Below are 27,735 nucleotides of genomic sequence, written 5' to 3'. Positions count from 1 at the left end.
ATGAATAGAAATACTACGAATAGCTATCTCTGTATGAAAACAAAACTGTGCCATTTTCTCAACACATGATCTTAAGTGTTATACTACATTTTTGCAAGGCGCTTTAGATAAAAGCATCCGCGAAATGCCTAAACGCAATGTAAATGTACAGTATCATGTTTCCACAACTTGATTTATAAGACATGACCACAATTAAATGAATAAACAAAGTCATCTGAGACACTTTGCTTTCCGTATTGACTTTAAACACTAAACAATGATTGGTTTATGATAGGTCAAATCTGCTACAATCTGTCAGATTGGGGGCGTGTACACCAAAGCGCTTACGCCTGCGGCCGGCGTATGTTTTACATTGTTTCCAATGGAAGCGCCACGCTTTTGAAAAACACCAGCAGCAGGTGGGTTTTGGCCGACGTGTGGCGTTTTTTCCGCAACCAGAGTTAAGAAAATGTAAATTTTGAGCAAAACGCTCAGCTCGTTAATGTCACTTTTCACTCGGCCGTCCAATCATAGTGGAGGAGGGGCGGGACAAACCGCAACAACCAACCGCCGCATTGTACAAAAACTAATTAAACAGAACAAAAGTATCATAGCAACCAAAGCCCCCAGCTGAAAAAACGCTGGCAAGTGCCCACAGTTGGTATCCGCCTGGCGTTTCAGGCGTGTTTAAACGTTTTGGTGTACACTCCCCCAATGGAGTTATCTGATTGGCTTAAGTAGATGGTGGGTAGAGTCCAACTATTTGTATACTCTGTGTGCACTTCTTGAAGCTACGCATATTTTAAAATATTTAAAAAATTTAAAAATGAATGCTGGGTCGAGTTGCAGAACTCATTCTCATCATTTCGGAATAAGATATCATAACCACACGGCAGAGCAAACTTGTCGGCCTAATTTATTGCCAATTTTGGAAAAGTAATGAGAGAGATCAGACTAATTTTTTAATCATCTACCATATAACAAAACTGGTTTAAATATCATTAGATGATAATAAATGTGAAATAATATAAATGTCACCCGTCACAACATACAGTACAGAAGTAGATAGCATTGCCAGTCCAATCAAGTTAAATAAATCACTTCAAAATGAACCAAACTATTTCTAACTAGCACATCAGAGATATTCTTTTTAAAAAGTGATTGAAACAAATAAAAAACCCCAAGTGAAATAGTTGAATGTTTTGACAAACAGAGGGCAGTCTTGAGCTACCGTACAGTGTGTATGCATTAACCAGCCCTCATCTGCACATGAAGCATGTGTTTCTTTTTTGCATTACATTTGAAATCAAAAAAATAATTCAATCAAGCCAAGATGGCTCCACGGGATCATTATTCAACTAATAAATTATTTTCAGATCCCTCCCGAGCACACAATCACATTGGTCACCATCTGAAACAAACACACTGCTGGAGAGCACACAAAATGGTGCTTCACCCATTCTCAACAAAAGCCTCTGAAACTCCACGCGAGACTCCCAGAAAGAGTACGAACGCTTTCGAAAATCAATCATAATCGCTGCGGACGACGGTGACATCAGCTCCTTTTTTGCGAAACGTTCTTTCGCACACGAAAGTTGCACTTGAAAGCACACACTGTTCGTGTCTCTCTCCCCCGTCCATGTGCATTCCTCTCCAAATGCTTTTCGGTTTCACACACATTCTTATTTGGTTACCTCCTATACTCTTCTACTACATTTAACTCATCACAACAGTAAACCTCTCCGAAATCGTGTTTTTAGATATATCTCTTCTTAAAGAAAAATTGAATCTGAGTTAACAGGACAGATGCTTTTTTGGTTAAATTTGGCAAACAGCAGAATCTTAAGTATGCAACCTTTGGGACCTAAAGAACGACAGTGCAAGGAAGTGCGCTTCATTTTCGAAGGTTATCGAGACGAAAGTGTTGCATGAAATAAAGAGACGTCTGTGCGCCTGTGTGTGTATGTCTAGACATGTGTCTGTACCTTTTGTTAAACAAATGCGTGTGTGATCATCTATCCGTGCACACCCAAAATGTCCGATAAGTGTGATATTTTATACAGTTTATATAAAAAAATAAATTCAGTCCTCCTCAGGTGTGCATTTCACATTTGCTATATGATACTGTACAGTGTGTGATACCCAGGCAGCAGTCGCATCTTTCGTCCGGCTACGTTTCAAATCCAACAAGCCGTCTACGTGTGCAACTGTCTTTTAAGATGTAATTTGGAGTGCTCTACATAGGCTGCAAGTTTGTACATGATAGAAATAAAGTTCCCAATGCAACGTTATGCACCTTTATATTTACAATCAGGTTTTATATTATTTTGTATTAACTGAATAACACATATTTTTTAACAAGCTTGTTGCATTGCATTCTGGGATTGCCCTCACTTTAAAGATAAATGCGATGTTGCCCATGAATGCATCATCATAAGAGGAGCGGGTCGTCTGCGAGGACCGTCTGCATACACTTAGTGGCTACTTTATTAGGACTCGTACACCTGCTTGCCAATGCAAATACTGATCTGCCAATTGTACGGCAGCGACTCAATTAATTAAAGTATGCACGTGTGCACTCGAGTTGTTGCTCGAGCAAGCATCAGTATGGGGAAGAAATGCGATATATATCGTATGTGACTTTGTTGGTGCCAGACGTGGAGGATTAAATAACTCCGAAACTGCTGATCTTTTGCGAGATTTATGCACGATGGTATCGAACATTTACAGAAAACGATGAGAAAATGTCTCGCTAATGAGAAAGGTCATATGAGAATGAGAAGACAGGCTCGCGAAGCTGACAGGAAGGTGACAGTAACAAGATTTTAACATTTTCGGGAGAAATGCTCGCTGTGCAGATCTCACTGTTGTGATGTTAGGGGTTTACAGTAATGCATTGTATTGTTAGCTATTCTGCGGTGTGCCATCGTGTATGGCCTTAGGCTTATTAACAGACATTTTGTCCTCAATACATAAGGTTAAATATACAGGTGTGTGTTTGCATGCGTTGGAACTGTGGGTACTGCACGTGTCATCACCCGGAAATCATTGGCAGAGTTCAAAGTTAAACGTGTTTTAACTCTGATTATTGCATTATAGCGTTTGATCTGTGTGTAAATCTGTGATGGGGAAACATTGTAGCTTGACTCATCTTTCTATAGAGTTGAATGCATTAGGAAACATTGACATGAATCATTTAGGGCCTTATAACAAAGTGCGCAAACTGGCACAAACTGTTGGCGGTTACGCAAGTGTGTAAATATCACGTGACCTGTCAAGAACAATCAAAAGAAAGAATTTAATTTTAGATGAAGAAAGTGATGCCTATTTTTAGGACAATTAAGATTGGTGCATTGAATTTTGACAATATTTTTCATATTTCTTTTTAAAAATGAATGAATACCTGTGTAATCCAGACTAAAGTCTTAAGTCAATATTAAAGATTTAAAGTTTATTTTTTCACATAATGATCTTTACATTAGGACAATTTTTTTGTAGAAAACATTTTCATTTTCACACATTTTCCTGAAATATAAGTAATTGTAAGTGTATTTTTAATGATAATAATTAATAAATAAACAATTATGTTGCCAGTATCTTACTGTAGATTTAAATGTATGTTATTTACTGGCAAGAGTTATTAACAAGTCTTTATCTTTACAGATTAAATCTACAGTAAGTTACTGGCAACCAGCTGCAAGTAACACTGTAATTTTATGGAATTTTTTTACAGTGAAATACTGTAATTGTCTTTTTTAACTGTGATTATTTTTTGTTACAGTTAAAAAAGTTATTTAGTTATTTACTGGAAAGAGTTTGTTCAAAGTTAAATAAATATTAAATATTATCAAATCTTTATCTTTACAGAAAAAAGCTATACAATAACAGCCTCGTGCAAAGCATTCTGGAAGCCAGAAATCATCATGAAACGTTTTTTTTTGCTTCAGATTTTGTTTCAGAATGCTTTGCTTGATGCTGTTATTTTAGTTTTACTCTGTACAGACAAAGACTTGTTGTTAATGTTTAATGTTCATTTAACTTTAAACAAAAATGTTGGCAGTAAATAATATAAAATTAAATCTACAGTAAGTTACTGGCAACCAGCTGCAAGTAACACTGTAATTTTTATGGATTTTTTTTTTTACAGTGAAACACTGTAATTGTCTTTTTTAACTGTGATTATTTTTTGTTACAGTTAAAAAAGTTATTTAGTTATTTACTGGCAAGAGTTTGTTCAAAGTTAAATAAATATTAAATATTAACAAGTCTTTATCTTTACAGAATAAAGCTACAATAACAGCCTCTTGCATAGCATTCTGGAAGCCAGAAATCATCATGAAACCTTTTTTGCTTCAGATTTTGTTTCAGAATGCTTTGCTTGATGCTGTTATTTTAGTTTTACTCTGTAAAGACAAAGACTTGTTGTTAATGTTTAATGTTCATTTAACTTTAAACAAAAAGTTGCCAGTTAATAACATAAAATTAAATCTACAGTAAGTTACTGGCAACCAGCTGCAAGTAACACTGTAATTTTATGGAATTTTTACAGTGAAACACTGTAATTGTCTTTTTTAACTGCACTGTAAAAAAAGTCCGTAAAAATTTCAATGTTATTGCAGCTGGGTTGCCGGTAATTTACCGTAGAATTAAATTTATGTTATTTACTGGCAAGAGTCCGTTCAAAGTTAAATAAATTTTAAATATCAACAAGTCTTTATCTTTACAGAATAAAACTATACAATAACAGCCTTATGCAAAGCATTCTGGGAACCAGAAATCATCATCAACCTTTTTCTGTTTTTTTGCTTCAGATTTTGTTTCCCAGAATGTTTTGCTTGATGCTGTTTTTTAGTTTTACTCTGTAAAGACAAAGACCCGCAAATGTTAAATGTTCATTTAACCTTGAACAAAATGTTTCAAGCAAACAACACAAATTCAAATCTACGGTAAATTACCGGCAACTCAGCTGCAAGTAACACTGTAATTTTTATGGATTTTTTTTACAGTGTGTGATTATTTTTTGTTACAGTTAAAAAAGTTATTTAGTTATTTACTGGCAAGAGTTTGTTCAAAGTTAAATAAATATTAAATATTATCAAATCTTTATCTTTATAGAATAAAGCTATACAATAACAGCCTCGTGCACAGCATTCTGGAAGCCAGAAATCATCATGAAACTTTTTTTTGCTTCAGATTTTGTTTCAGAATGCTTTGCTTGATGCTGTTATTTTAGTTTTACTATGTTAAGACAAAGACTTGTTGTTAATGTTTAATGTTCATTTAACTTTGAACAAAATGTTGGCAGTAAATAACATACATTTAAATCTACAGTAAGTTACTGGCAACCAGCTGCAAGTCACACTTTCTACAATTTCTACAGAATTTTTTTACAGTAAAATATTGTAATTGTCTTTTTTAACTGTAAATATCTTTTTAAATATGTAAAAGTGATAAACATATGTATTTCTACCATACTACAATATGCACAATTAATTGCAGAGTGAACAAAGAATATTTTGCATTACAATTAAAAAAAATTGGGGTGGAGAATGTGCTTTTATTAAACTGGATGTGTCGTCGCCGACACATTCTACCAAGCTCAATTCATTTTACTCAACTCTTCAACTATTTGCCAGATTAAAACAATTCAAATTGCTCCTAAAAATAAAAATTGCGCTTTTTGACGATACATGGTTTATTACAGTAATTTTTTGATGCATTAGCAAAAAAAAGACGTGTATGTACGTACTTCAGTATATTTTTTAAGTCTGAATTGTTCATTCTTTTAATCACTATTTTTTGGGGGGTTATTTCTAAATAAAACACACAGTAATGATTGATAATTGTAATTTATTGAAAGTCATTATTTTCTGAAAAAAAAATATTTTACACTTTACATTGTGTTCATTTTTTTTACTGTCAAATTCTGTGAAAACAACCTTTTTTTGCTTCGGGTTCTAAAGGGTTAAGCAGAATAAGATTTATTATTTCTGCTTTTGAAGTGAAGTATGATAAAGATGTATTATATTTTTGACATATGCCCTAAAATAAGTGCACACAGGCATTTTCTCTTCTGTAGGTCGTGGCGTATTTTTGGAATATCAGAAAAAGGGACGGGGCGTTAAAATACACACAAGACATCACCCCGCACGATGAGCGCGGTCACAGCCTGATACTACTACGCATTAATTAAGCAAACAGAATAATTAAACACAGAAATGTCAATAAGAGATGTTGATAGAAGGTGGTTGGTGAACACTTACAGTCTGATGGTGTTCTGTTGGGTTATTGTGTAGATGTGGGTGGGTGTGTTTGTGAATCAGGCTGGTGAAGAGGCACTGGTTTGATGCTACAGGTTGCTGGTGATGGTAAGTTGGGCGGCAGGAGGTCAATCGTCAGCCACTCATTTCATTTGGGTCTGGCCACAATCTAACCTCACGCAGAATCTTCAATATCGCCCTGCCAAAGGAAGCAGAGAGAGAACAATTACTGCACGCCTGCTTTTAAGAGACCAGCAGCTTAACGTGGGAGTAATAAATATACTCGTATGGATTTAAAAAAAAATAATAAAATAGACACGCAATCGACAAGCAACACGACACCAAACATTCAAATGGGAAAACAGGGATGGGCAATGAATTTAAATAGACAATAAAACATACAGTAGCCTATTGCAATTATGAAAAGATGAAAAATAATATTTCTTTATTAAAGTATTTCCTGCTCGATTTCCATCTGTTGTGGCTTCTGACACATTCCCATTCATCCGACGCTGAATCAGAGCTTCAAATGTGTGTTCACTTACAATGTGCAGTGTGAATATATAAAGCGCTCCGCGTTCACTCCTTTACATGCATTTGACAGATATTTGTCTAAAAAGACTTACAGCGCATTCAAGCCATACATTTAAATAAATAAGTGTCTTTACTGGGAATGAAACCCATGACATCTGTGTTGCTAATGCAATGCTTTACCAATTGAGCTACAGGAAACCAAACTATTTGCATAATTAAATGCAAACGCGTTTGCTTGTTACTCTACCCGAAAACACCCAACCGAACAGAAACACACACTTTAATAAACGAAATCTTCAGTATGTCTGATATCATCATGCAGGCCAACACAGATCATGTGACTCTCATCTGAAGTTTAGTTAATACAGAAACTTCATTGACAATTCTGCAGGAAACATCACACTCGTGATAAAAGAGAAATAAAAGTGTCATTGGAAAAAAACTGTGTATCAGTTTTTAGTCTTCTATTTCTTTCTAGTGAATGATGCATGTAGTCTTGAAAGGGTCACATCAGAGACCACCAAACACAAGTGGTTAGAGGAGATGCATTTTACTACCTGGTGTAAATGGTGATGCATCTCACCTGAATACTAGTGACCGGATAACCTGAAACAATAACTCATTTAGCAACAGGGGATAAGAAAAATTAAATACTAATTTTGTAGCTGTTTCACACAAGCTGGTGAAAAAAATTGTTCATCGAGTCTCACTATTTAATCAGCAACAATATAAATTTTAAAATGTTTGTGATACAGCTCGGCAATATATTAAAAAAGTATTTTTTTCCAGTGAGAAACCATCATTATTGCCTTTAATTTAACCCCTAAAATGAAAACTCTGTCATCATTTACTCACCCTCGAGCTGTATAAATGTCTTTGTTCTGCTAAACACAAATGAAGATATTTCGAAACACATCTGCAACTAAGCAGATCTGGGGCACCATTGACTTCCATAGAAAAAGAAAAATATTCCTATGGAATTCAATGGTGCCCCAGATCTGTTTGGCTACAAGCATTATTAAAAAAGAAATGTATACAGGTTTAAAACAACATAAATGTGAGTAAATGAGTTTTCATTCTGGGGTGAACTATTCCTTTAAATTGTTTTCAATGTAAACACATGTCAGATGCACAACTAAAAGCCGTGTTTTACAGCAAGTTAAAAGTAGGTCAAATTTTAAACAGTCACATAAAGGATGCAGTTTATGGTGGCTGTGTCCGTATATGGCACACATCTTCTGAAATCTAGGAAACCCCACAAGACTAATACTACAATTATTTTACATTTTACTTATGTAAAATACATATAAATATTTGTTTTAATGACATGAGTCAATGATATCTTAATTTCTGATATTAGATATATCAGATAAATATATCAGATTATTAAATTTGGGGGTTCATACATTTTAAGGGAGAACTACATTATAAAAATTACGGACTACATTATAAAAATTACGGTATGGTATAGTTTTAAAGCAGTTTTACAAAGAATAGTATTACATTATTATATAGACTGATCCCAACATACCCAGCAGTATAAAGAAATATTTAAATAAAATACATTGCAACCTGTTTCTCAACACCGTTTTTAATGCAGTCATGTTCAGATTTATATTTATAGTGTTACTTTTGGCAGCTACGTACAGAAATTTGCCAACAACCACTTAACAGGTAGTTGAGTTAATGCTCACCATAGTTGTATTTAAAAAATGAACAGTTTAAAGTTGTGAAAAAGTCTAAATTATAAACAAATATGCATATTAAAGATATATATAAAATATATACAAAGCTGGACAGTATACACAGCAGTGGCCAAAAAGCGACATCTACGCCCTTTATTCAAATATATATTTAAAAATGTATTTTGTATGCATGCTGAGTAGTTGTGTTTGGAGTGTAAACTGAAACTCAGCTCTGAAAAGAATTTAAAGAGGCTTGGCAAAAAAATAACACAAGACACATGGACAAAGCTTACTGAGTCCAGGCCCGGGAGAATAACTTCTGTTATCAAAAACCAAATAATAATATCTGATAAAACTGTGTTTAATGTTTTTTTTTTGCTTTTCTGTGCCTTTTCTTTACATCAAGATAAAAAAACACATTCCCTGATATAATATGCTGTAGTTTTTGCCAAAAAATGTGTCAATTTTCTACCATTCTAACTTGATTACAAGCAAACATTGTACAAATATCCTCTACATATCAATAAAATATGAAGCATGCGTATATCACCAACAGATCTCCAGTGATGTGGTTGTGCTATATAAGTGGTGATGATGATGAAGTCTGTATTGAGTGGGCTTTTATCTCTTCATCCTCTAACATTATACGCACACATTTACTTTTGTTGTCATACTTGTCTCTAAGCTGTTTATTATGAGCGAGTTGCATGGCAAAACTGCATAGCTCCAATCCTGCCCGTCTCATACATTACGAAACGCCAGTGATAATTTTGTCACAGATGCATTGTGACACAAGTTGTGAATAACCCTTTTCAGACTTTTAACAGCGTTACACAGTGGTCCAAATATGGCTTGCACTGTAGAAGCGCGAGAGAGATGCGGTAGCTCCAATTATAAAATGAAATACTGAAAGAAATAAAAAATATTTATTTGTTTTATTTGTTATTTGTTTTATCTCTACGTGGTGTAGAGAAAAAATAAGTTTGCAGGAATTTATAAGGGCAGAGTTTTCATGTGAATGATTAAAAATACCTGTGCCGAGTTTACTTACTTACTTACATTTATGCACCAAGGTAAGTTAAATTTAGTTGCATTTAATTTTCACAGAGTCTGTCACTAACAAATCATTCGACAATAAACTGACAGAAATGAATCTAATTTACCAATTAAGTTTAAGTGTACAGTATCTCTGAGGTAATGCTTTCGTTTTAAAGTAAAAACAGAACTAATATAATGATAGTCACAAACTTTTGCATATTGAATTGCATTGCAATATTAAAAAAAGCTTAATTTTCTCTCACCAGTAAAACTGTAAATACTTTTTATATACTGTACTGTACAATGTAGTTAAACTTTTCTCGATAGAAAGCCTTGTAATTAACCCAACATGAGACACTTTCAGATCAGGGCTCAACATAAAGCACTGCCCGGTGGCCCGAGAGAAGTATTTTCGCTTGCCCGATCGGGCCAGTGCTTCACCATCAGGCACTAAAATATATTCTCATCAATGTATATTATTTAACATCTTGGAAGCAGACATTTACTTGGGTAAAATACGACGAAAGAAACAATGCAATATTTTGCACAGTTTGCTGTCAGTTTACAGGTAAAGCAGAAAAGTTGGGAGCCTTTCTTCTTTGTCTATTGTATATGTATACAATTATATTTGACTTTTAAATTATTATTTTTAAATATGTGACACTGACTTTTTTTATTGGGGCCAGTGAAAATTTTGGCAAGGCAAGTGAAAACCTGAACCACTGTATAAAAAATGATTTGAGCCCTGCAGATTATCAGATTTTCCATGCACCACCTTTATATATCGCTTAAGACAAATCCTCTTTGTAAAACTATAAATGAGGCGGTTGTGATGATGTAACTTCCTGCACAATGCCATGGAGACAGGAAACAGTTTCCTACATGACAGCACAGAGCGGACACACTTCACCACCAATTACAGGGTCAAGCTCTACCGAAAGAGAAACCGTATGCTCACTGGGCCAGGTGTTATTATGGATGTGAGAGAATGGTCACTCGGCCGCACCCATCCTTACCACACCACATAGCCGATCACATTCCTGTTCCAAACACGTGAAACGTCTCCGAGTTAAAATCTAGGTTCATTCATATTCGTTGGTGATTTTTTTTGTAGTGTACCAGTTACAATGTCAACAACTTGGACTATTTAGTATTATTTTTTTGTAAGCAAGGGCTACTACACTGGATAAAGGGCTACTTTTTGACTCAAAACTTTTTTCGATTTTATTTTATAATACTCATTGTTTAAAATCTTAACATACATAAAAGAAGCCAATATAAAAAATATGTAATAAATAAATATTAAAATTGAAGCTATTAATAGAATGTGTTTGGCGGGCACTCACAGACTCTGTGCGGGCAACCATAAAAGCCCATGGGCACCATGTTGGAGACCACTGACATAGGCCAGTAACTAATAAACACTCGCAGCTATGTTAGGAATAATTTACCACAACACTATTGAAGCTATTTTTGCAGTCTGTGGTATGTATGCAAATGCTTCTCTATACATGGAATACTCAGATGACCTACAATACAATATCTGCCAAAATGTTCATACTGCAAGACATATCATATCCCACAATGCACTGCTCTTAACCTTCCACCAAGAACACGTTTCGGTAGGGCCATGAAGAGGCGAGGACTCGAGAGCTGCAATAAGCTGTATTAATAAAATCTAAAACAAAACAGTAGGGTTTACTAGTTGGTGTGAACCGGGACCTGAGTGAGCCTGGAGAGAGCCACAAAAAAAAAACACTGAGCTGCGGAATTGGAAAGGCACAAACAAAACACTTGACAGGGCTAGCTACCAAAACAATACCAGAAAACTAGACCGCGGAAATAGGGAGGTAAAGAAAATGAGGAGGGACGAGGGAAAGCAGGTGGAGCGAATGAATGAATGAATGAATGAATGACAAGAAAACAAACTGGCAACAAGGGAGCGAGGCTAAAACTACACACTGAGCGCATGTCGGCCATGTGCACAAAACACAGAACCAGAATGAAGAAGAGCAAATGACACACAAACATCAATGCCATGCAGACCGCACGGTGCAGAGATTGATACTGAAGAAATAGTGCATGAGTGAAAAATCTAAATCTCAAAACCAAACACTGGACAGAGTACAGACAAAAAAAAAAACATGACATGATCTGACACGAAAAGATGTAATTAAAGAGTCATCGACAAACAAGGCAACCTGAAGCTGTAAAAACTGTAAAATGAAACACCAAAACAGAATCCTGTAAGTAACAACTAAAGCATAAGATGACAGATTAAGCAACTGCCTTGATCAGAACCCGGAAGAGATAAAAAGATAAAGTTCAGTCGTAATCTGGGTCTTGAAATTGCCAGTTAAGGAGTTTTAACACTTTTTCAGAAAATTGCAAAATTTCTGTATAGATAGAAAATGACAGATTTGATATAAGCAGAGGTTTTATTTCGGAAAGATATAAGGTTACGTATACGTGACCCTGGACCACAAAACCAGTCATAAGTCGCAAGGGTACATCTCGTGCAATAGCCAACAATACATACGGGTCAAAATTATGGATTTTTTTTTTTAATGCAACAAATCATTAGGATATTAAGTAAAGATCATGTTCCATGTAGATATATTATAAATTTCCTACTGTAAATATATACAAAAATGTATTTATAATTAGTAATATTTGTTGCAAGGACTTCATTTGGACAACTTTAAATGCTGATTTTCTCAATATTTAGATTTTCAAATAGTTGTATCTCTGCCAAATATTATCCTGTCCTAACCATACATCAATCGAACGCTTATTTATTCAGCCTTTAGATGATATATAAACCTCAATTTTTTTTAAAAACCTGATGAAATGTTGATTATACACTTAAAGTCTGGTAATGAAGAATAGCAGGAAAGGTTGCATAAAATACATTTTTAATAACGTAGACAAGCTGACAGGCGTGTGTGATAAAACCACATATCCAATTGTTCCCAACCCTCATGCTTTGTTCCTTATTTTGTAGCATTAGCTGTAAAGGCTTCCTGTCGTTATCACAAAATAGAGAAAAAAAATTAAATTGCCCAACACGTCAATTTTATTTGAAATAAAATGACTTGAACGCACGTTGTGATTTCCACATCTGAATTTATAAGTCGGAACCTCCCAAAATAACTGATACATAGCAGCGCTCCTCAAAGCGAAGCACACTGTGCCTAATATACATTTTTATTTATTTTGAAAGATATAACCTACATTCGAAACAAGAGCAGGACAGGCACAGCGCAACGGCATCAGATCGCTGCGTTTGAAATATTCCTAAAAACCCTGTGGAGACTTGATGACCCTTTACCTTCCCTTAACTCGACTGTTTTCCCTTTGCCTCTTTCTTTTCACCTTTTCATTCATGGATAGTATGGGGCTGGATTTAGTCTTTGTCCAGACCAGTGTGTCATGTCCATGTTCTGGCCTTTGTGAATGTATTTAGGCTCAGCAGGTCACAGTCACCATTCGCCATCAAAACAGCAGCTGTGGTGTTTTCCTCACAAACCCTGTTTCTATCTCTTCTTCTCATTCTCTACACTATTAGACTTAACTGTAATTTTTACAGTTACTTACCACAAAATGCCCAGTAAAATACTATAATTTTCTTTTCCAGTTCATTACTGAAATATGCATTGCATTATGGGTAGAAACATTTAATTTACAGTGATTTACTGGATTTTTTGAATTTGCGGTAGGCTGCTGTAAAACAACAGCAGTAGTGCTACTGTAGTTGAATAAAACAGTGTTATAGAAGCATATAAAATGGAAAAATAAAATATCGCTCTATGAAATGAAATACATTTTATTTGTTATGCTTTTAACTAAGAAAAAGAAACCCAAGGTTTTGTCGGAGGAGACCAGAAAGAGAAAACAGGAGAATGACAAAATAAAAGGAAGGATGAGGATCAATATTGGCCCAGCGTTCGCTTGCGTGAACTAGAGGAGGGTGTAATCTTTTTTTTTTTTTACGTGAATTTAGCTGGAGGCTACTTGGGGAGTGTAGCGAGTAACTTTTATCAAGTGATTTTGTGGCACTGTGGTAGTGTTACGGACCTGCGACCCAGGTTCGAATCGCCTTTGAGGCAAAATGTTTTTTAAAACTAGGTTACAGTAAGGTTATTATGGAACTGCGGAAAGGGCATCATACTGTAAAAACATGTACAGTTATGGTACTGTAATGGGGCAGTTACAGTAACTTACTGACAACACGTTGCCAGTGAGTTACCGCATATTTACAATAAAAAGTCTAACAGTGTATTTACCTACAAATTCTGTCCTTTAGATTGACAAGGACGATAACAGAATAAATGCTCTAATATGTTATTTGACACATTTGATTGGTAATGGTAAGTAATGTTATCTTAAAGGAAACCCCCATTCACTTCTATAGTAGAAATAAAGAATACTATGTAAGTCAATGGGGCTTCTGATCGGTGCAAACATTCTTCAAAATTTCTTCCTTTGTGTTCTTCAAAATAAAGAAGCTAATACAAGTTTGTGAAAACAAGTGAGTAAATGATGACAGAATTGTCAATTTTGGGCAAGCTTTCCCCTTTAATGCTTTCGGTTACTACGTGCAGATTTTTGTTTAGCGTATAAACAAGTGAAAAAGGGTAAAGAAAGAAAACCAGTAAAGCAAGACAAAATACCTTTATACATGCTCTGAATAAGAAATATACCTATAAATATCTTATCTAGTTTTAAGGATCTTTCCAGGAAAACAAAACAAAATCTTTCCCATGAATTCTTTTTTTTACGGTAACACTACAGTAAAGTTGTATTATATGCATGCCACTGTAAAAAATGCAGCATGAAATGAAAACAACTTGGTTTTAATTCAAGTCAATTCAACCTACAAGTTTTGGCTTAAAAAAGTTTAAACAGTATTACTTATAAAAACAAGTTGAACATGTGAACAATGAACATTATTTTTACAGCATTCATTAAACTTAATGTTAAATGTAAAGTTGTACTTACTGCACAATACACTAACATGAAGAATTGCATTGTTATTAACTAAAATTAACAAAGATGAATACATGCTGATGATAAAAAATATTGCTCATTGTTAGTTAATGCGTTGACTAATGTTAAAAAATACGACCTCATTGTTAAGTGTTACAAGAATCCATCATAAAATAAAATCAGTAAAATCACGAGCTAGTTAATTTCTTCAGTGTTGCATCATACTATAGTGGTGGTTAAGCACTGAATGACGTTGTTGTGCAGAAACCCACACCTGGTTGGGAAAGCGCCACAGTGTGCACACTTTTCAGGGAACTAAACCTTTTGATGGCTTGTTTGTTGCTAATCTGATATATTGTAGGATTTACCGTTCAAAAATTACACTTCACCTGTGTCTGTTGGGTCCGGCTCTGTAATTGCAGCTATATTTATCATTATTATTATTATTAAGTGTAACTATGGAATATTATAGTTTCAGAGTACACCGTGTAACTGTAATAAAATGACTGTAGCCTGGCCCTGAATCCCTTATTATTTTATTTAACATTTTTAAAAAGCTTCTCATGTTATTCTAATGGGTAGCTGTAGTTGAACTGTGACAAACAGCACTGGCAAGAACATTTCCAGCTGCATTTGTTACTGGGGAGAAATCAAACGTGGCTCGTGACACTCCGTTAGCGCTTGCTTGGGCTACACGTGCATTGCGTTTTCTTCTGATATTTCACTGTGTGTGTCCTTAAAAAAAGTCTGATGTTTGTTTTTTCAAATATTAGTTTTATTTACTTCTGCATATTTTCCATTGTATTTGCATGCCTCTGGCAGACGACGCAGATGCATGCAATTAAAAATGTTTTTTTCCTTCAGAGATGCAACACTGAATTTCACAGATAACCTTTGCGCAAACAATGCCGTCTTTGAATTCTCCAAAATCTCATTATGTTTTTTGGTGCACCCATGAGTAAGACAAAAAAGTAGCATTTTCTAGATCGATTTCTTTAGCAGTATGGAGACGTTTACGAGAAACAGAAATTGAAATAAACGGACGCGAGTGCACGTTTAGTCTCGTCTGCGACGGCCATACACTACAAGCTGGAATGTAGGCCTACGAGCTGTTCTTTTTACCAGGCCACACCACATTTGCCTGATAGCTGAGTGCGAGTCTGCATTCGGAGTAACCAGTAACTGTCAACACATGCCAGGTGCCAGGCCGCTCCCATCCTCACCAATCAGTGTTGTCAACAAGTACAATCTATAATGAAAAAATGTGATTAAGATTGATTACGCTCTGCACCAATACAGAGAAACCTCAGATAGGCCGTTTCTTTTCATTACTTGAATTGTAAGCGCCTATGACTACGGTGTATAAAAAGCGCATTTAACTTTCCAGCAGGAATCATCACTGTGTCTGGACTCTTGAGGGAGAAGTACAAAGAAATGTACTGATATATCCAACAATAAACTAGTTTCGGTCTGATTAGTCACATTTAATGTTATCTGCACGAGCCAATTCATAACTCAGGTGCAGAGGTAAAAAAAACCTAGACATTTGCGTCCAACGTCTCGAATTTAGCCAGCATAGCATTAAGACACATTTAATCTGATGGGGTAATGGAGAGTATGAGGTGCGGTCAGACAATGAAGCAACTTAAATCAACAACGGCACAGGTCCACAGTGGGAAACGGTGCAAGAGAAGAGCAAAAATACACGAGATGTGGAAATGCAGCCGTTTGCTAAAAAAACAGAGGTGAAACGAACAGGCAAGTTAAGATGATGACTAGTTTTGTCTGTTAAGAAAAAAATCTCAACGTGAAAATGAACACATGCTCACCAACCTATGTTTTATTGCAGGTGACGTCGCCAGTAAAATCGACCACTTTTGCACAAAAAACTCTGACACGGTTATGACCTCTTGCTGTAATATCAGCTGGGATTTTTACAGTATATTTTTTCAGCAGTCATATACACTTTTTTACTCAAAAAGTAATAAAAATGAAAAATAACCGTAGTTGACAGAATCAAGAACAGCACAACAATCATTTTTAAGAAGAAAACGGAAGAATCTAATAGAGACAAAATGATTTACTGTGTTTTTAACTGTTGGGGTGCAAACCAAAAATGGGTCACAGATTTGTTCTGATTGAATCGAGGGAAAAGAAAAAAGAAACGGATGAAGTCAGTATAAGCAGAAATACATTTACATTTTACAATATGCATTCATGCAAACTCTTTAATGCAAAGCAAATTACAGCACATTCAAATATGTTTTATCAAAGTGTGTGTTCGCTGGGATTCAAACATGTGGCCCTTTTGCGCTGATAAAGCCTAAAGTATCAGTTTTTACATGAAAGAGCATACAGTGCGCATAAAGCAAATTGCGTCATCAGAATAGTACGCGCGTACTGTACGTGGACAACCAGGTTTATGTAACCGTGCATGTGCATATAGTAATACGTAGCCCAGAAGAGGCATCGCAATTTTTTGCGTCAAACATAGGCGTACGAGTCAACCGAAATACGGCTGGTGCGTTCGACTGTGTGCAGGGCTTTGAACCGGATTTTTCCCAATTGGTTCGTTCCGAACAGAAACAGTACTTTAACGTTTCGCGTTTTCGGTTTAACCGTAAAGTTGACATTCCTGAACCGGTTAGAACAAAAAAATAAAGTTCCCCAACCGGTTAATAACGTTCCATGTCAGCTGTGATTCAAATAAGTAGGCTGATCATTAGGACATTAAACTTAAATTATTAGTCTACATAATTTTCTTAAGTCTTTATCTTGTCATCAAACATTAAAAAGGCTACATTATGTAAGCGGCATAACTGTAATTCTGACATGCCTACATTTGTTGAGTGCAAGAAGATACAGCATAAACAGTCGCTCTACATAAAGTGAAAATTACGTTGTTTTTCAGTGCTTTATTTGCAAAATGTATTTTAATGAACTACTGTATTTTAATAACCTCTAGATTACTTGCGGGAATTAACTTTGTGTCATGCGAATTTTTCGCTCGAGTTGAACAGCGCATGTAAATAGCGCATGTTTTCACGGCAAACGCGCCGCCCATATCGCGTCACTCACATCGCCCCGCGCGAGGACGCGTCTGATCGCGTCTTTGCATTGACTTTGTATGTAATCTACTCGCGCAAATCGTTGAACTCGCATCTGGTGTAAACCCACAGTGAGACACAGTAACACAACTCTCAGGTTTATACATCAAGAGCTCTGATCTTTGAAGAGCATATTGATAATCAAGTTTGATTGGAGTTGGACAGGACACATTTAACCGCATGTGCGTCTGTGCGTACAGAAAATGACTCACTTTAGCGCGTTTTTGCAGTTAAATTGTTTAAAATCACTGAAGTGTTAACATTTGCAAGCCTTTGAAACGTGAAAGTTGATCAAGCCTTGCAAATGCCTATTTAAATTTGCGTATAAATCCGCGAATCGCATGCAAGTCGAACCGTGGGTCGTGATCTGTATGGATCATGGATCAACTGCGATCCGTTACACCACTAATTAGTATTAAAAAAACAAACATCTTGATTGTGATGCTTGGTAGCCTACAATATTTACCTCAATTTGCATTAGAGACAATGGCTTGAGTAGGCTACTTGCTGGTGGCAAGCTTCTCATTTTTCCGATGATTCAACGACGACCCCGGAAGTGAACTTCCAAGTGTGAACACCGAGGCATATTGCACAGAAATCTTGTCAAAGAACGAAAAAAATAACGGTATTAACCGGTTATCATTATTTTTGTGTGTGTGCAAAAAACGAACTATACTCCAGGCAATGCTCGCTCAATTTGCTACAGAAACATTAGCGTTAACCAAGATTAATTAATGTTGTAAAAATATTATTTCAGTTCTAACTAATGTTACCTTATTACAAGCCAACCAAATTAGGTACATAGCAGCATGCACCGGTTGCGTGACCTGACCTCAACCTTTAAAACTATGAACAAAACTATGCAAGTTATACAAATCCTGACCCGGACAGCATTAGATACGAGTTGCTACTTAATGCCAAAATCCTGAAGCAGAACCAGGATGAAAATCAGCACTTTAGGAGGAGGCATAAGTGCTAAAGTTGATCAAAGCACCAAAGGCCTTGGTCTTTATCGTGGTCTTATCTCTTTGCGTTTGTCAACAGTGCTTTTGTTCATTACTGTAACATATGACACAGTACAGTACAGAGATGTTTGCCTCTTATTCCCTCATGTTCAGATTAAGGAGGCTTTGACACCTGTGATGTACAGTACCAGTCTATGCTCAGCCTGGGCTTTATCAGAGTTTATGCCCTTGCATTTTAACCACAGTTTTCACTCCCCATTTTGACTATAAAACAAGCATTGTGTAAGATAACATTGCAAAATGGCCATGACCTGCACAACTCGATGCTATATGCCTGCGACTCCTCGTGTTAACCCTTCGTGCACATACTTTAGCACAATAGTTATAAAACAAAGTACCAGAGAAGTTAAAACATGACGTATACTGGCTGGCAATGATGTAATTCTTTAATGACATCCCGTTGAAAAACTTCTTTAAGCTTTTCACATGTAATCACGTGTAAATAAGCACTTTAATCCACTTTAAGGATTTTTTGGTACAGTAAATGATTGTATAGCTTCTTAATGTAAAAGCAAGCTATAGCTGTTAATTTTCTCTGAATGAACACAAAATGGAACTGACTGTTTTGAAAGGAAACTTCTGTCCTCATGTCACTTTCATTTGATAACCAAATATCATTTCTGTGGGAAAGGCATTAGAATTACAAACTGTACAGTACGCATGAAACTAAATGAACTAAAGAGGTAAAGTTCACATGAGGACAAGTGTAAGAGACTCACTGAACACAGACATATTTCTGCAGATATATTCATTTTTGTTCAGTTGTGTTAAAACGTGAGGAGGTGTAAAGTAAAATGCTTTAAAAGTAAAATGGTTGCTTCAAAAGTTTTTTATTTTTTCATTCTTAAAAATAATGCAAGGGGACCAAATAGTTGCCCTAAAGAATCACCATACATCACTCTGTCACATTAAACACAACCAACTGTGCAGTGTCTGCCTAATTTTAGTGTAATGGATGGCTAGTTATTTAACGCACAGTGTTACGAAATTGCTGAACTTACACACCATTTTGATGCACAGATAGCAGATGTCAGCATATAAACAAGAAATACAAGTCTGTAAGAGTAATCAACAGATGACAAACATTATGGTATGCAGAAGTAAGTAGTATTTTATCTGTGCATCGATTCGTCAGAGATTAAAATATCAATGATATATAGAACCAACAGTTTACTATAAATCGGACGACCTGTCCGATTGAATGTTTGACAAAACGTCAAGTACACATGACAGTGACCCAAATCCACCTGCCATTTCACTATCAGATGAGCCAGACGCTGATTTTTAAAGACACTCAAATTAACAGACACACACTGAAGGCAATGTAGATCAGCCTGATATTAATGTAGTCACAGCTGTCCCTTAGGTAAAAGAGGTCACGTTCGCATGTGGCAGACTGTTTTCACAACCACGCTGAGCCTACAACTATCAAACTGACTTATCGAATTGTGGAACAAGCTGTTAATATTTTCTTTAGGAAATGTGACTGACTCTTGGCAGAGGGTTGCGAGCGGTTGCCAGAGTGTTGCTATGGCATTTCTGCGTTTTTGCATGTTGCTATGGTGTTCTAGGTGTGTGTTCGGGTGTTGCTAAGGTGTTCTGAGTGTTTGTCAGGGTGTTTGTTAGGGTGTTCTGTGTGTTCGTTAAGGTGTTGCTAGTGTGTTCATTTGGGATTTGCTACAAGCAGGGTGTTCTCCGTCTTCACTAAGGTGTTGCTAGGGTGTTAGTTAGGGTGTTCTGTGTGTTCGTCAGAGAAAAACACCACTGCCTTTCAACATTTTACTATGTTCCTACCTCAACTTTAACAAATCAATACATACATATCTTCCCTCAATGCGTGCACCTCATCCCTGCAGCACTTTGACCTTGGCGCGCAGTAGCATAATCACTCCTGACTACTCCGCCTCTCGCTCAAACTTCTGTCAATATTACTGCGACCGAGGTAGAAGTGCTCCAAACTAAGCGCTCTTCCGCCATACAATATAGTTCTCATTTTTAAAAAATAGCCATGTTTTGTGCCACCATACTTACTCGTGTAACTACTCATGTAACAGTCTTTAAATAGAGAAAACATGGAAGTGTTTGGTGGCTTCTAAATTCATCCCTGTTTGGATCCTAAGGAATGAATGGGGCTAGCCGAAATGTTAATACAGATAGGGATGTATTAATTCGTCTAAGGCAGTGTTCCCCAAATCTTACCCTGGAGGGCCGGAGCACTACAGAGTTTAGCTCCAACCCTAATCAAACTTACCCACCTGTGATTTCTAGTGATCATAAAGACCTTGATTAGCTTGCTCAGGTGTGTTTAATTAGTGTTGGAGCTAAACTCTGCAGTGCTACGGCCCTCCAGGGTAAGATATGGGGAACCCTGGTAAGGTGAGGTAAGAACATAGTAAGATATTGAAAAACGGTGTTGTTTTCCTTTAAGGTGTTGCTAGTGCGCTAGTTTGGGTGTTGCTAGGGTGTTCTGGGTGTTTGTAAGGTGTTGCTAGGGTGTTCATAAGGGTGTTCTGCATGATCATTAGGGTGTTGCTGGGGTGTTCATAAGGGTGTTCTGCATGATCATTGGGTTGTTGTTAGGGTGTTCTGCGTGTTCGTTAAGATGTTGCTAGGGTGTTAGTTAAGGTGTTCTTGGTGTTGGCTAGGGTGTTCTGGGTGTTCGCATGTGTGTTGCTACAAGCACGGTGTTTTGCGTGTTCATTAAGGTGCTACTAGGGTGTTCTGGGTGTTCTAGTTGCATTCGTTTTGGTGTTGCTACAAGCAGGGTGTTCCGCGTGTTCATAAAGGTGCTGCTAGGGTGTTCTGGGTGTTCGTTAGTGTGTTCTAATTGAGTTTTTTGGGTGTTGCTACAAGCAGGGAGTTCTGCATGTTCATAAAGGTGCTTCAAGGGTGTTCGTTAGTGTGTTCTAATTGCGTTCGTTTGAGTGTTGCTACAAGCAGGGTGTTCTGCACGATCATTAGGGTTTTGCTAGGGTGTTCTTGGTGTTCGTTTGGGTGTGGGCTAGGGTGTTCGCTTGTGTGTTGCTACAAGCAGGGTAATCTGCGTGTTCATAAAGGTGCTGCTGGGGCGTTCTTGGTGTTCGTTAGTGTGTTCTAATTCCGTTCGTTTGGGTGTTGCTACAAGCAGGGTGTTCTGCATGTTCATAAAGGTGCTTCTAGGGTATTCGTTAGTGTGTTCTAATTGCGTTCGTTTGGGTGTTGCTACAAGCAAGTTGTTCTGTGTGTTCATTAAGGTGTTGGTAGGGTGTTCATAAGAGTGTTCTGCATGATCATTAGGGTGTTGCTAGGGTGTTCTGTGTGTTCGTTTAGGTGTTGGCTAGGGTGTTCTGGGTGTTCGCTTGTGTGTTGCTACAAGCAGGGTGTTCTGCGTGTTCATAAAGGTGCTGCTAGGGTGTTCTGGGTGTTCGTTAGTGTGTTCTAATTGAGTTCGTTTGGGTGTTGCTACAAGCAGGGTGTTCTGCGTGTTCATAAAGGTGCTTCAAGGGTGTCCGTTAGTATGTTCTAGTTGCGTTCGTTTAGGTGTTGCTACAAGCAGGATGTTCTGCATGCTCATAAAGGTGCTGTTAGGGTGTTCGTTAGTGTGTTCTAATTGCGTTCGTTTGGGTGTTGCTACAAGCAGGATGTTCTGCATGTTCATAAAGGTGCTGTTAGGGTGTTCTGGGTGTTCTAATTGCGTTCGTTTAGGTGTTGCTACAAGCAAAATGTTCTGCATGCTCATAAAGGTACTGTTAGGGTGTTCTGGGTGTTCGTTAGTGTGTTCTAATTGCATTTGTTTGGGTGATGTTACAAGCACGGTGTTCTGCATGTTCATAAAGGTTCTGTTGGGTGTTCATTAGTGTGTTCTAATTTTCTTCGTTTGGGTGTTGCTACAAGCAGGGTGTTCTGCATGTTCATAAAGGGTGCTGTTAGGGTGTTCTGGGTGTACGTAAGTTTGTTCTAATTGCGTTCGTTTGGGTGTTGCTACAAGCAGGATGTTCTGCGTGTTCATTAAGGTGTTGCTAGAGTGTTCATAAGAGTGTTCTGCATGATCAATAGGGTGTTGCTAGGGTGTTCTGCATGTTCGTTAAGGTGTTGCTAGGGTGTTAGTTAGGGTGTTCGTTTGGGTGTTGGCTAGGGTATTCTGGGTGTTCGTTTGTCTGTTGCTACAAGCGCGTTCATAAAGGTGCTGCTAGGGTGTTCTGGGTGTTCTAGTTGCGTTCATTTGGGTGTTGCTACAAGCAGGATGTTCTGCGTGTTCATAAAGGTGCTGCTAGGGTGTTCTGGGTGTTCGTTAGTGTGTTCTAATTGAGTTAGTTTGGGTGTTGCTACAAGCAGGCTGTTCTGCATGTTCATAAAGGTGATGCTAGGGTGTTCGTTAGTGTGTTCTAATTGCGTTCTTTGGGTGTTGCTACAAGCAGGGTGATCTGCGTGTTCATAAAGGTGCTGCTAGGGCATTACGGGTGTTCGTAGTGTGTTCTAATTGCATTCATTTGGGTGTTGCAACAAGCAGGGTATTCTGCATGTTCATTAAGGTGTTGCTAGGGTGTTCTTTGTTTTAATTATGGTGTTTCCAGGGTGTTTGTTAGGGTGTTGCCAGGGTCTTCTGGATGTTCGTTAGGGCAGGGGTTTTGAAACTCTGGGTTCCGACCCACTTGTGCGTCGCACAGTGGGATAAGGTGGGTCACGCAAAGTCACTTTGCTTTTTTGGTGAATGACACCAAATTTGTTCAATTAACGACTAGCAATGACAAAGATTTTCATTTGTTATACCTACCATTAATTATTTAGATTTTTCAATTAAACTTAGATTTCAATAATAAAATGACAAGGAAAATAAAATAGAGGTTTCTGTTTGTTTCGATTTGTTGCTCGGCAACTGCTTACTGCCCCAAGTAAAAAAGCCCTCAATTCCGTAAAATGTTCTGGTCGCTCTATATCTATTTAGTTTCTTATTCGGTGCAAGACAACAAAAAGTGATGCCACTTTTTTCAGTCTCTGATACGTCAGGTATCATTTATCATCGTCCACATCACAAGGGATGTGAGATGGTTACTTACCAAAGTTTATGACTTAGGGTCGGGGGTCTTTTAAGATCCCTAAACATAAATGTGAGCAATAAAACTAATTCTTTCTAAAGCAAGCATAACTAATGAGTGAATCTTAAGGCAGCTTTTTATGGGCTCTTTCACATGCAGTCTTGTCACATTGTGTAATTCGTATCATAAGCGACAATATAGTTATTAATTAGGACCGGGATGCTAACGAGACCCCGAAAAGTGACCCTAATGCGGTCTAAGATACATACTGTACTGCATATATTTCACATGCATCCTTTTGATCACCATCCTCGCAGACAGAATATATGCGTATGAATATAAATGCGAGAGAACAGAGGCCATGATCAAAGCCATGTTCTCAGTATAAACAAAAAGGTGCTTTGTCTATACCATCAACAGTACAGACAATGAATGCTTCATGCATATTGATACAGGCAGAGAAGGTAAACGCTTCCTGATAAACACGCACATGTGTGCAGCGGGACTTTAATAAAAGGAGCTCATTAGAGTGCGTGGATCTTTCAAAAGCTTTTTAGGGGTACATTAGATGTAACGCACATAAAAGCTTCACAAAACACTCCATTAGCCTCTCGAACACTTCGTATGTTTCTAGCAGTGTAACATTGCTTATATTTCTTCAATAAATAAATAAATAAAAATGGCTGCAAGGTTTTTGGTATCATTTAAAATGGTGGACAGGATGCGGACACATGACGACTGAACAATTACATGTACATTCATTTTGTTGTATTGGGCTGATGACCCCAAACTTTGCAGTTACCTTCAGGGCATAGAGCCAATGAACCATGACAAGTATTGTGACAATATGCCGTTGCTTTCAAAATATTGTATTTCACTACAAAAGTTCAAAATGGCCGACACCTAAAAAAAAAGTTATGAGCAAATAGCTATTTTTTATATCTCTGGATTTTAGGTCTCACTGAGCAAAAAATGTGCATGCACTCTCTTGTCATGTTTATATTAGTAGACATGTACCACATTTTGTGTCAATCTGTGAAAGATATCTCTATGCAAAGACAGCTTCATGTGTATTCTTGTTGTTAACACTACAGTTAGTTCAAGAATGGTTTGGTATTTTGAAAACTTTTATCTTTTTAGTACAAATTTTCCATAAATGCAATGAACAATGGGTGTTGAGGTTAAAAAAGTCAGAAAATTCAAAACGGCAGAACATCACATTGGCCAAAAATTTGTACTCAATTGATTTCTGAAATGCATCATTCCTCGAATTATTTTTGAAGAATCAGACAGAAATTCTGCTAGGACTAGGATCATATAAAAAGTGGCAGGGAAAGTAAATGGTTAACATTTTAACACTATCCTTAATTTCTTAACTACAAATGAAAAGTTTTCTAAGTAAGTTCTAGGACTGCAATAGACTCTCAGTTGGAAGGAAAAAATGAGAAAACTAAAAAAAAAACATATTCAGTATTTTTCCCTTAAATAAAAAACCAAAAAACACAAAAAATAAGCAATATTTAAAAAATGCAATGTAACCACTCACATTTTCACTGACCTTGATTCTGAAACAATTTTCTCTATAAGAATCTCAAAAATATAGTTTTAAAAATATCTGAGATCATTTATATTATTAAAAATATTTTTTCAACATAATTTGAAGAAATAAAGAAGAAACAAACAAGAAAAGACCAACGTACAAGAATGTGTTATTAAATTCCTCTGAATAAATAAATGATGTATCCTATGAAGAATTTAAATTATGATTATATAAAATTACATTTTATGCATATTGCAAAGGTTCAAGTATCTAAGTACTAAGTACTTTAAGAGTGCAGGGAGACCGACTCGATGCCAACATGATTGCACCCGGCGGGCGTCGCTGAACTTTATTGGCATAATCTTTACCTCCATAGTAACCAAGACTTTCTGTGATAATGGGTAGTGTACTTTATCCACTGAGAATATTCTTAAAACTTCATTTTCCTGTGCTTCAGCAGACGCATCAATGCAAAGGCTCACAGTAGTGCTTTATACTTAACTGTACCACTAAATGTGAATTGTCTATTTTCTATGTAAAAAATAATGACCATCTCCACCCCCATCTTTCATTGGTCAGTCCCACCCCCAAACTCAAGCCATTGGTTAAGCAAACGTTGCCATGCTGGGCTCATGTAAAAAAACAAAACAAAACAACGTTGTGGCAGAACCCCAGAGTCACAGTGTACTTTCTAAGGGATTCAATTAACCAGTGGTTCATTTACAGTATTGCCGAACACGCACATTTAACTAAAATAAGAGAAAGTATATCAAATTAAACATTGCATCTTATAAAAAAGAAATGAGCAGAAATGTATAAGAATGCCACCGCCGGGTATGCAATGACAAATGCATCTATTTGTATGATTCTGGGACACGCCGCTGATCTCAGATTATTTCTGTAGTTTATCCAATAAACGATGGCACATATATTACGATAGCAAAGACGTGGAACAGTGGCATACTAAACCACGAGTGTGCGGGGTGATACGAGGTGAAAGTTGGTAACAAAAGTACAGTGCACATCCAACATTTACTCCCCGAGACTGCCCCATACACGCACACACAAACCCACACGGGTGAGCGGGCGTTCCTCTCGTCTCTGCCTTGCCCACAGTGGGTGCACAGCAGCCGACTGCTACCTGCCCAGAATTCTAATCAGTCCAGGGGTCTGTCTGTTCCCCCCGCCTTCCTCCGTCGTCTTATTCTCTCGCTCAACCTCACTCCACCCTCCTGCTCGCCCCTCCGTCTCCTACCCGCCCTCCCTCTTTCTCTGCCTCGGACGAAAGGGGCCGATGATCCTTCAAAATTAATTAGATCCCTCCCCACCCCCTTTATTTCATTCCCCAAAAAAAGGGCCGCCATTTTCCTCCACCCCCTTTTCCCTCTTCCCAAAATCTGTGATCGTAGTAAAGGAAACCTCTGAGTTTAGCGGCGTGCGCTGCCATCGATCGTCACGTTCTGTATCCGTCACTCTCTTCTCCTCTATACGTCAGCCGCTCTGTAAAGCGAACTGTCAATACGTCCCCAGAGGTCAGTTTGTCTGGGATAGACTCAGACGGCCGTGCCCCGCTGCTGTGACAAAGAGTACAGGGTGAATGAGACGAAAGAAATGAATAATAACACAGACAGACGGGCGAAAAAGTAAAAGAAGGACGAACATGAGGCGTTTTCAGGTTAATCAGAGGCGCTTTTTAATGAGGCGGCCATCTCATAAAGCTTGCCGCGTGTGACTCGAAATTTTTTTTATCTGGGTTGGGGGGGGGGGAGCGGGGGGAAAACAAAGAGAGGGAGAGAGAGACAGAGGAGGCAAGAAAAAGGTGAGGGTGGGGTGTCGGGCAGAGGGAAGGAGGGAGAGGGGATTCTGGGAAAGGATGTCAAGCATCTGAATAATATAAATCTCAAATATGCAAATGTGACTTACAATGCTCGGCATTCACGCATTGTCCTTTGCCTCAGAGCCTGGTCTTTAATGGCACCCAGCAGAAACAATAAGAGCGAGAGGTGGTGCCGAGAATATATTTATAACCGTACTCGACTGTCCCCGTGTAGAATGAACATAAACGCGTACATACGTGGTTTCCACTGGACACTATATACTGTATTGCGCTCCTTTATACAGTAAGCGTGATAATTGTCTGATTGAGTCTGTCACAAGTGTCTAACCTTTATACTGTACTGTGGCGCAAGTATGTCGAAACCCCCCCACCCAAAAATATCACTTGAAATGAGATACAGTAATAGAGGAACCAGAAGTGAAAGTGACAGTGTCCATCTCGTCTAGATTTTTTAACAAAAATAATTCAGACCTAATTATTCACTGATACTCGGTGTGACACTTTTCTTCGCTCGAAGGTCAAATCACAAAGTGTTCTTACTTTACACACACAGTAAACTGCAACGATACTGAATAAATGGTTAATATTTCAAAATCTACCATTTGATTAGCAAAATACCCCTGATACCTCTCTTACTGGCATCAACTGAATGCAAAAAAAACAATGCATTTTCTTTAGTTAAAAGACATCTATATACTAGAGCTGTGTATCCGCAAGAATCTCACA

The 27,735-nt window shown here is 37.3% G+C and overlaps 1 protein-coding gene across 6 annotated transcripts in view; it reads right to left on the bottom strand.

Moving 5' to 3' along the window:
* The window catches only part of zbtb20 (zinc finger and BTB domain containing 20), a 71,279-nt gene that overhangs the window by 24,069 nt on the left and 19,475 nt on the right, over window positions 1–27,735 (bottom strand). For all 6 annotated transcript variants that reach the window (XM_055200855.2, XM_055200853.2, XM_073861080.1 and 3 more), the window contains one exon: window positions 6,243–6,438. The gene's annotated coding sequence lies outside the window, so the exon portion shown is untranslated. The remainder of the gene's footprint in view (window positions 1–6,242; window positions 6,439–27,735) is intronic.

This window comes from Misgurnus anguillicaudatus, chromosome 22, assembly GCF_027580225.2.
Source record: "Misgurnus anguillicaudatus chromosome 22, ASM2758022v2, whole genome shotgun sequence".
Taxonomy (NCBI): domain Eukaryota; kingdom Metazoa; phylum Chordata; class Actinopteri; order Cypriniformes; family Cobitidae; genus Misgurnus; species Misgurnus anguillicaudatus.
This window is presented reverse-complemented; position numbering and strand designations above follow the sequence as displayed.